Source organism: Numenius arquata, chromosome 21 (genome assembly GCF_964106895.1).
Source record: "Numenius arquata chromosome 21, bNumArq3.hap1.1, whole genome shotgun sequence".
NCBI lineage: Eukaryota > Metazoa > Chordata > Aves > Charadriiformes > Scolopacidae > Numenius > Numenius arquata.
Genome location: NC_133596.1, coordinates 879900 through 890835, shown reverse-complemented (window position 1 = coordinate 890835; position 10936 = coordinate 879900).

Below are 10936 nucleotides of genomic sequence, written 5' to 3'. Positions count from 1 at the left end.
GGCCGGGCGGTAGCGAAACGGGGCTGGAAGGAACTAAAAATAGCAGGCAAAGGTTGTTTTCCCGTCACTTTTGTGCTCTTTTCTGCTTTTGTGCTGCTTGTCCCCCGAGGAGGGGGGGATAAATCTGCTCAGTCTCTAATTAATTAGAGTCGGTGGGATCCCCCTGCCGCCTCCCCTGTTACCCCCGTTACCACCGGCTTTGCTTACTCCCTGCGTTGCAGCAGTTCTGACCTTCCACGGGGCAAGGTGTTTCTTCTTTATCAGCAAAGCAGGCAAGTTTATACAGCGTGGTCAGTCTTAGACAATACAGTATTTGTCATTAGCATTCAAGTGATAATCCCCCTATATTTTCCATTGGTCCACAAGCTGGTGAATACGATGTGGCAGCCGGTTCCTGCAGGGAAAGGAATATGCCGAGCAGATGGAGGGGATGATGGAGGAAAGCCCTGACCCTGATAGGAGAAGGAGTTTTGCTTTGATATTCGGTATGCCAGTGCATGTTGGGTGGCATCTTGAGTGGAGGGATTTCTCTTGACTCTCGGACAGACCGATCCGTTGCAGTGTCGGGAAACCTCTCCAGATGCTCTGCACACATTTGCCTCTTGCCCAGTTTCACCTGGTCATAAGTTATCCAAAATGTTCTCACAGATTTTTTATGTGGAATAATAAGTTGGTTTATGTATGTCTTAATCACCCCATTTGTCTATGGTAAATGTGATTTGTACGTGGAAGTACAGTCTTAAGAAATAAATTACTAGATGTCTTGGTTTTGTGATAATACTTAATGCTGCCTCAAGCTGTTTATCTCCTTCTATTTTATCCTACTTTCCTTTCTCTGTCACACATCTTCCTTGCAGTGAGGTCCCCACGGTTTGAAGAGCATCACTTCTTGCTTTGGTGAGTGTCACTGTGCTCCTCATCCTCAGCGCTGCAGCCTTTCCGTCTGTCCTGTCACGATTCCTGCTCTTGAGTCTTTGTTAAATGGATTCTCCCTTCTGCGCAGGTGATGGGACAGCCTTTGCAGAGAGAGGGGTTGGCTGACTGTACAAAAGGCATATTCTAATGTTTTAAGAAATTAAAATTACCGCTCCCTGACTCAAATACTCAGAGGACTTGGCCTTTGAAGAGTTTATTGACATTTTGGTGGGTGTTGTACAATCAGAAAAGCGTGTATTGTCCTGCTTGAGGACTGAGGTGAGTCCAGGTTGTGGTTGGACTTGATGACCTTAGGGGTTCTTTTCCAATCTGAATGACTTTGTGGTTCTGTTGTAGGTCACCTGGTGTTCATGGTGGACGGTGCAGAGCAGCCCCTCTTGGCCTGTGCAGTGGGTTCCGACACAGCGCCCTGTCCCCAGGGCTGTGCCAGGAATGGGGTGGTGGGGGACACACTGTCCCAGGGTCTCCTTGCTGGTATGTGTCTGTGCTGTGGAAATGTGTGTCCTGGTGGATTCTGTCATTGTCAGTCTTCTCCTCTTCCAGTGTTCCAGGCCTGCCAGCATATTTCTCTGTGGACGTGTTCTCCTGAATGTACATCAGCCCTATGGGCAAAGCTGCCCCTTGCCTTCCCCAGAGGCAGGAGGTTTCCCCTTGCTCTTCCTTCCCTCTGTTACACAAGTAGCTCATAAGCGAGAAGAGTATCAGTCTCCAACACCTTTTTTAAGGAAGGACCGGCGATGTGTGTATATGCACCGGCCACCTGCACGAGCTGTGAGTGTCCGGTGGCACATCCCAGTAAGGCACAGGGAGGTTGAGCCGTTCCAGGGCTGGGTCTGGATGTCCCCACTCTTCCCATTTCATGAGTGGGGTGTAAGACATCTGCATGGGACAAGTGCTTTGTGACTGAAGGCAAGTCCTTACTTTCAGAGGTGTGTGTAACCTAAACGTGAGCACCTCCTTTTAGACACATAAGTCATTTCCTCAGTGCCTAATTAAGGCCTCAGGGGTCAGTTATCCAGTGGTGCTTAAGAGATAACTACGCTCAGTGGGAGCTATTGTGAACATCAAATGGTGTGGAATAACAGTGACCCAGAAAAGTCAAAACACAAATATCTCAAGTTATGCAAAATTACATCAACTTTTCAGAGGACAAGTGGGACGAAAGTGGTGGTGGTGTTTCACCCTTAGTTTTGCCCTTATAGTATCTTGTTCTCAGCTCTCAGGAAAATACAGATTGTGAGTATTTTCCTTTCAGAAATGTGAAATGAGATGAAATGGGTCTACTCTATTTAACAGGATTTGATTCACAGCAGAACAAATTAACTGGAAAGCATTGCTCAGAGGACTGGCATAGTTCTGGTGAATGTTAATGTGTTTATAATTGTGTTTGTGCGAGGTAAGAATATAATGGAATCCACAAATGCTTGAACTTCTTGTTTATGTGCCTATTGATGCAGGGAAATGCTTCTTATGATATTATATGTATGTAATGTTAAATGGTGATGAGAATAATAATAAATTGTTATATAATATATTCCTATTTTTATATATTAAGATATTGCTTATTATTAAATTGTATTATAATCACGATTATAGTATTGGGATTTGTATTTTCTCTGAAAGGTACGTTTAACTTTTTTTTTTCAAGTGAGGGCTTTTCTTAAGAAATTCACTTTGTTCATCATTGGGTTTACATTTTTTTCTTTTATTGCCTTGCATTCTGAGATCTTGCTGCCAAACCAGAGCGTTTAAACTATGGCTTTGCCATATTTCTTGGCTCTAGTTCCACCTGAGAAGAGGATCCCCCTCCTACCCAGGCAGTACCACGCAGCGGTTCCTGGGTGGTGTGTGATGAGCAGGGCTGTGTTTGTAAGTATTGAGACAAACCCACATTTCAAAAGAACAAGCAAGCGCAGATGGAATCGTGCGTGCCTGACACGGTACTCAGTGCCTACAGCACAGATGTGTCCCCCTGAGGTAGCTGTTTATACTCCTACAGGCAGCAGAGGGGTGCAGCTCTCAGAGGCTGTCCCAGGAGGGGATGGCTCACACCCAAGAAGTATCTGCTTCTCTGGTAAGGATGGAGACAATTACTGCACTCAGGACCTGGAGCCTCCTCTTGGCATAGTCACTCCTGAAGATGAAAATGTGACCTATTGCAACAAGATTTTGAAAGTGGGATATCAGTTCAGGCCAGTAACTCTTCCTCGCTATGACTGGTGAGAGAAGCAGCTGAAGATGGCCCTGCGCTGGAGTGTTTCTGGCAGTGGTGGCATAGCCAGGATCTTGGCTGAGAGCCTGTGGAGAAGAGTCTGGCAGCTGCTACCCTGCCACTGGGCAGCACTGCACATAAAACATTTCGTGTTTGTTGTTATTGATACTGTCTATCACCACACACCTCTGGTATTTACGTTTAGCACCCGTCTCTGTCGTATCATGTTGGGTGGGTTTGAGCTCATGCTCTTCTGACCATTTACTCCAAACGCCCTCCACATGGCAACAGTGTGGGCCAGGACATCCCTGACACCATCCCCATCCACCCTGACCTGTCCCTTGGTGGCAGCAGAGGGCTTTGCAGGAGAAGGCTGGAATCAGCAGGGACGGGCTGGACACTTGCTCGCTGTCCTCTCTGGCTTAAGCTGAATCCGCTGGTTGTCACCCCAGTGCTCTGCCAACTGCTCTGACCTGTCCCCCAGAGCTTGGTAGAGTATCTGGGGTGAGACTTGCGAAATCAAATGCCGTTTTCTTTTGCTTAAAACCTTACCGCCACATTTTTTTCCTTTTTTTCTTTTTTGTTGACTCTGCCATGCAGTTTGAGAACTTCACAGAAAACTACAAAACCTTCACTGCAATGCATCCTCCCAGGCAGGAAGGCACCACCCGGCCGCACACCAGGATGAACACTGAAGGAGGTGAAGCTTCTCTACCCCTGTGCTGTGGGACACACCAAACAGCACCTGCAGAGAGCAGTAATTCACACAGATCCAGCTGGTGTGTGTGGCACTGACACCCGCAAACCGCAGGAAGGAGAAGCCTGAAGTGCTACACAGAGAGCAGAGAATGTGTCTGAACACCACACTTCACTTGGAGGAGCGCACAAAGCCTCCCGTTGTAAAGATGGAGTGTCTCACGTGCTGCTGAAGTGCCCTGGACATCTCTGCCTCTGAGTACCTGTGGAAACCATCATTAGATGTTTTGTAATACAGAATGTTGCAGGCAGCTAAAAATGAAGACACGGGTGTGATTGCCAGCTGCCCTTCTCCAGAGTCACCCTCAGTTTTACCCTGTGGCTGCTGAAACGGTGATGATACAGTTCCTGCTGCGATCCAGATGTCCATTAAGAGGCTTCTTCAGTGGTACAGGTGGCAGTTCTCTCTTAGTAGTGGAGGTGTGTACTACCTGAGGTGTGGCACTGCTCTTTCTTCTGCAGAGAAGACTGTAAAAATCCCAGTTTTTCAGTTTCTCCTGACTAATCCCCATTAATGTGGATCAAAGCTGCTGCAGCGGTCAGCCCGGCCTTGGAACACACTGGAGATGCTCTTCTACCTTTAGTTTCCATTGTGTGCTGACCACTGGACTTCACCTGATGTTTCATTGTCATAAACTTAGCAGGGGTGATGTGGAGTCACTGGCAAGCAGACTGCAGAATTTGATTTGGGAAGAAAATCTCCTTTACAAGTGGAGTCCATCCCCGCTTCCACATAGCAGAACGTCCGCCTGGGGCGTTCTGTGTGGTTCCTTTGGGTTTCCCTGTACAGGATTAATACAGGCTTTGTGTAAAGTGTCAAATACTTTACTGGTCTACGCTTTTGCTCTAATCTTGATCGGGTTTTCACCAAAATACAAAGTAAACACGTCTGTTACCCTAAGTAGCAAAGGAGTTTGGGTAGATCTTACAAAAGATGCAAAATAATGTAGGAATAAGAACTGCATGAGGGTGTACTGCAAGCTGTGTGTCCTCTCCTCTTGCCCAGCGGATGGCTGCGCTGTGTCTTCTCCAGAAATGTCCACTAGATGGTGGAATTGAACAGTAAAAGAGTTTCTGAAGTAACAAAGGAACACGACCAGGCAGTGGTGACACGTGTGGGGACCCCAGAGCTGCCCTGGGACCAAGTACCGGAGCACCTCATGTGCCCTGCGGGTTAGATGGCATCTGGCAGCGTCCTTCTGTGTCATCCTCTGCAGCACCATCCCAAATTAGCTGTAGTTTGGCACTGAGGAATTGTGATCCTTCCTGGTAGGTCTTCATCCTTTCAGGCACAGTTTCTTCACCTTCAGGCCCCTTTCTGCCTCTTCCCATCTACTTTTACTCCATGAAGAAAAGGAGTCTTTTTCCTAGGAAGCAAGGAGTGAACCCAGTGAGGTGCTGTGGGGCTCATCCGTGCTGGGAAGGCAATGTTTTGATCAGAGGACTGTGACCTAACAAGAAGTTAGGGCTCTCAGGGCTGGCCAAGAAAGGGGAGCACAGCACCAGAAAGGGGGGTGGGCAGGAAGAAAGAGTTTTGCAGATGCAGAAGGCAGCGTGTGCTGGGGATTAAAGCTCTCAGCTCTGTGTGATGAAGCCTGTGCTGCTTTGGACTGAGACCAGCTCTCCATCCTCACTCCTGGGAGGTCATGCCACAGTTCTGTGCCTCAGTTTCTCCTGTGTAAGGTGGAGTCAAGGAGTCTGACTTTTTTGGGACAGTCTTTTGATGTCTACAATGAAAGGGCATTAGAGCTCTGTGTTTTTATTACTGACTCTGCTGGTGATCTGTGAGCCTGTGTCTTCCCTGCCTGCAGTGACAAAGCGATGAGGCTTTAGCCTCACTCATAACACTGGCCAGCCAGGGGACCTGAACGTGCACTGTCTTGTGCCCCTCATTTTGATTAGGGTTGCTTCTCCTCCATAAAGCAAACTGAGATGTGCCAAAGCTGTTGAAGGGGTGATGGATGCTGACCAAGCTGCTGGTCACTGGCCCTCACCAACCTGGTGAGGGTCCAGTCTACAGTCTCTCATGTTTGTGGCAAGTCACATACATGGAGAAGTTGCAGACCCAGAATAAGACATTTTCCTTTGGAGAAAAAAAAAAAAGGATTTTCCTTCTCTAAGGGGTGCTGTGCTGGTGAGGGCTTTGCTGGACACCTTCTTTCTGAGGAGAGAATCCAGGCAGACCATCTGAAGCTAAGGGGTGTACTCCGCTCCTCCAGCATTGCGGGTTTCCAGCTCGTGCATTCTAGAGAGGCACGGTCAGCGGCCCTGCAGTCTGTTATGGAGGCGTGCAAGGACAAGAGGCAAGATTATCAAGAGCTGCTTCTCTACCTGCATGACTGAGCAAAATTTAATTATGACTGCTCCGAGGAGAGCTGGCTGGTCCTTTCACGTGAACCATGAGATTTAGGTGTCCAACAATCTGCAGTGCCACACCAGTTCTGTGAGTCCTCTAGCACAGTAAGGTCCTCTAGTAGTGACCAGGGAAAGCTGGTACAAGGACTTTGTAGTGAGTCACTCAAGGAAAAGAATGGTACAAGAAAAAGAGACTTGTGACCCCCAGGCAACACGCTGGTTGGGGTTTGCCCCGAATCATGTGCCTTTAATGTTTTAAGCCTGTCATATTTCCATACAGTCAATTACAGCTGCCTCTGTGACGTGAGCTTGACCATCTGGGGAATTTCTCTGGTGCCTCTCAGACCAGCATCCAAATCTTCATGCACTGACTGTTGGGTTTCTATTTTCAAGACTTAAATTTTATCTGCTGTCAGGTAACACCTTATTGACCAAGAAGACCAATTGTTCCCTTTCCTCTTAGTACCAACAGGCAGCAGTTGTAAAATTTTCTCACAGAGCTGTTCATCAGACACAGTCATGGTAATGAACAAAGTCTTGAAGAAGAGGCTTGGTACAGAGAGGTGAAGGGGCCAGGTGGAAGATCTGCAGGAATATTTGTGGAGGTGACTTTACCCTGGGATGCCAGGGTGTGCCTGCAGGTTCCACAAGCAGACACCAGCCATCCCTGCTACTTGTCAGTCACACACGTCTTGCCATTGTGATAAAGTACAGGAAAGCTCCTCTGTCCAGGTGTTTCATAAATGGGCAGAATTTGCTGTGATGGGACCTTCTGCATGGGGATGAAAAGGTCACTGCCAGCCACAGAGTAGGGGGACTCAGTGCTGCATATATATATATGGTAGTGATCATATATAAGATAAGGAGTCATGACTTCTGCAGTACAGGGCAGGAACACTTGGCAAAGCAGTGAGGTGCCAAGAGGCAAAACAGGTTTTGTTCTCATTATTTGCAATGTACAAGAGTGTGACCAAGGTTCATTTTAATGCCTGCTGTTTGTGCCAGCCAGGCGTGCCATGGCTCAGAGGAGGATGTGAGCCATTGTGCAGGCACACGTTGAGAGGTCACTTCTCTCCCAAACAACTCATATCCTCAACAGCAAAGTCAGAGAAAAGATTCTCTCATACGTTTTTCCTTGAATTTAAAAATATACCAGGCGTATTTTTCCTCCAGCGTTTTTTTTGGCTACCATCATGTCCAAACTGTGATCCAAGAGGGATGTTTTCAGGTATATGCTTGCACAAGGCGTGTTTGTCCATGTGTGTGTTTATATGCAGTGTGTGCATGACAAAGTCAAGGCCAGAAGATGAGCCGTGTCCTCGCACTGGTCTGTGTGCCGTCGGGTCGGGACTGGGCTGCCACACACAAAGGCTGTCATTGCTGTTAAATTAGGTGGGACTGGTCCATAGGGGACTTGTGTGTCACAGGAAACCACCATGAGGAAATACCAGAATCACAGAGGAGGTTTGGGGATGCAAAGTTAACCTTGTCCCTAACTCAGGATGCTCTTGTGGATGTGCCGAAGACTGGAATTTTATTTAAGCACTGATTCTGCACCACGTCACTGTGTAAGTGTCCCAACAGCTCACTGATCACAGAAAACAACCCATCTGGAGCTAATTTAAAGCTCTTTTAACGTGCTTCATTATTTCTGTACCTGTCTCTAAACCGATACTGCCAATATTTGCATTGTAATGATTGAAGTCGCTGCTTTCACCTCGACATTTCCCTGGTAGCAAAGGTGATTTCTGGGTAACTGAAGAACATGGAGCCTTCCCGTTCCTCTGGGAGTGGTCTCACCTCAGTGCAGGATTCAGCTCTATCCGAGGCATAAGGGAGCTGCTTTTTCCCAACAGTGCAGGGGAAGGTTTAGAGCTGCAAATGGGTGCCGAGGTGCAGGAAATACCTTTTAGGGACTGGCATCAGGCAGGCAGCTCTGGGACAAAGCTGGGTTCTCCCACAAGTTTGTAGGCACCCCTTTGAAGATGCTGATCTAGGGATGAAGGCACTCGGTGTTTTGCTGAAGGTCACATGAGATTTCTGGCAGAGTTAAGGGGTGAAATCAGATCTCCATGTTTCACTCCACAACGTAAATCTGACAAGATGGCTCTCTCATGCAGAGAACAGATGACACAGACTCTCACCCAGGTGCCACTTTGCCTTGGGTTCTTTTGCCTGTAAAAAAGGTAGCATCCTCCTGCCATTTTTGGAGCAGAGCATATGTCATCAGCAGCAGGAGAGCGTATTCTACTAGCACAGCAGTGTGCATGAGCCAAGGGGACCTGACCTTGGCTAGAGGACAGCAAAGCACAGCTCAGCACCTGCAGAAGGAGCAACCCTGACAAAGCGCAAAGCAAACAGAGGAACTGGTGTGAAAGGACACCAGCATGAGCACAGGGTGTGAGAAATCAAATGAGCGAATGTACAGACAGAAGAGTTTTCAGGCCAGCATGGCGAGCTGAGAAAGACCAGGTAAACCAGTGACGCTCGTGTGAGTCTCTGCCTGGGAAGCCGGGCGAGGAGAGGCATAAAGGCTCCAGAGAGAGAATGAAGAAAATTCAGGATGACACGTGCTCAGCGCTGAGAGGGGAAGACTGCCCTGGGGGATTCTTGGATGGAATTCTGTAGAGGTGAAGCTGACCTAGCAAGTAAGTCTCACAGAGGCAGCTGAGGTCATGTTCTGCCCAAATCATCTGTGGGACTGCTGCCCCACACTGAGAGGTGGCTGCTCCATGGTCAGCGTCAGGTGAGGGATTTTATGTCAGTGCCCAAAGTCAGGGAAATCCAACAAAAGGTTTTGCCTCTAACAACCAGCCTCTCTGGCTGCAGCAGGCAGCAGGAATGGAATATCAGGAGAGCTGGTATGGTTGTTTCAGGAGCTGGACGGCCTTTGAGCCACCAGATAGAACACCGTCTTAATAAAATCCTGAGTCCCTGCAAAACCTTTGGTGGTGTGAATAGCAGGTATAGTACAACACCCATTGTGACTGAGCAGAAGCCCCCATGAAGAGCTTGTCACCATCAGTGACATGCCTGTGTCCACCCTGCACGGTGACAGCAGCTCCACAATGCAGTCGTTTCAGGGACACCCACCAGTCTGAAATGTCTTTCACTCTTACACTGATTTCTTTGGACTCCAACACTCTGAACCTGACTCTGCAGGTGGGCTCTTCCTCCTTCTCTGCCATTTAGTTTCTAGTTCTGAAGAGGCAAAAAAAGTGGAGGGATTTCAGTTCCTTTCTGAACGCTTATGTGCTATCTTTGTTGGCTGGTAATGAGTGTATCACACAAACAGTGTGGGTTCTCTCAAAATGGACTGCATGGAAAAGGACAAATCACTCATAGTTCAGACAGTCTCAAAGGCAGCAAAACTCTGCTTTAAGTACTCTTTAAAATCTTATGTGATTGGATTATTCATCTTTATGAAATGTGTGAGAAATACAGTGACTTTCAGTTAATTCAATTGCGGGATAATTTGAACATCTATTTAATTCAATCAAAACTCCCGAAATAAAACCATTTGCATTCTTGAAACAAACCCATTTGCACTCTATTTCTTCCAGACTGCTGTAGCTGTAATGGGTTTTTCATTTAGAGGCCACTTCACAGCTAATTTTTATACAGTTTTTGCTTAACTGTCAATGAAGAAATATTCACCCACTTGTGCTACTAATTTGTGCCTAAATTTATAACATTTCCCTGCACAAAGTGAGTCATTATAGAAGAAACCCTCAAGTGCAGTCAAAGGATTTTGGTGCAGTTCCTGCTGAGCTGCAGTCAAGCTCATGCTCCCAGCTCGTTTTGTTAAACATTCCTGCAAACTCCACGCCGCGCCTGCAGATCAGACGGGCTGTTAAGCATGGGCAGGTTATAAACTCGAATCCTTGCTGAGAAGAGACCAACGCTATGAAAGACACGGAAGAATAAAGAGCTCAAAGGGGAGGAAGGTGTGAAAAGATGGGCAGCACCCGTGTGCTGAGCTGCCCACACCTCGGCAGGGACCCTGCACAACCTGCCACGTCCCAGCAGAGCGATAGGGGTAACAGGATTTATTTGTTTCAGTCAGTAGGAGTAGGAGAAACTGGGGCAGAAGAGAGGAGAGCTCTGCGCAAGCACACCTGGGTTGCGTTCACATATAAATGAGTGCCGTTCGTCGCCTTTCTGATAGGAGAAAGGGAACAGCGAGCGGTCCCGCAAACAGCCCAGCCAGGTGGCGGGAGCATCAGGGGTGTAAACTCAGCAATATTCACCCCACGGCGAAACAGTTGGCATTTTTATTTGATCTCTCCCTCTTGATCGCTCTAGCATAAGGCTGAGCATGGTCTTAAGAGTCCAGAAGGGAGCAGGAGCCGTGCGGCAGTAGCAGATCAGAGACGGGCTATTGTCCCTGCCGTCACCCCCGGGCTGCAGCCCCGCTGTGCTTGTGGAGGGGCAATCTGGATGGGCTAGAGGAATTTTAATCCCGAATGATTTCCACATTCCTTCCAGCCTGGCAAAGGATTCTGCTGAGGCATCAACTGCCTCGTCCAGCTCAGCCTGTCCTATATCTGATAAGTTAATTGAGGATTTAATTGAGAAATTAATTGAGGCATTCTGCTGGTTACCACAACATAATCACTCAGCTTCCCAGAGTTAGAGCTTTGCAGTCCGTTTGGACTCAGTCCTGTAAACAACGAA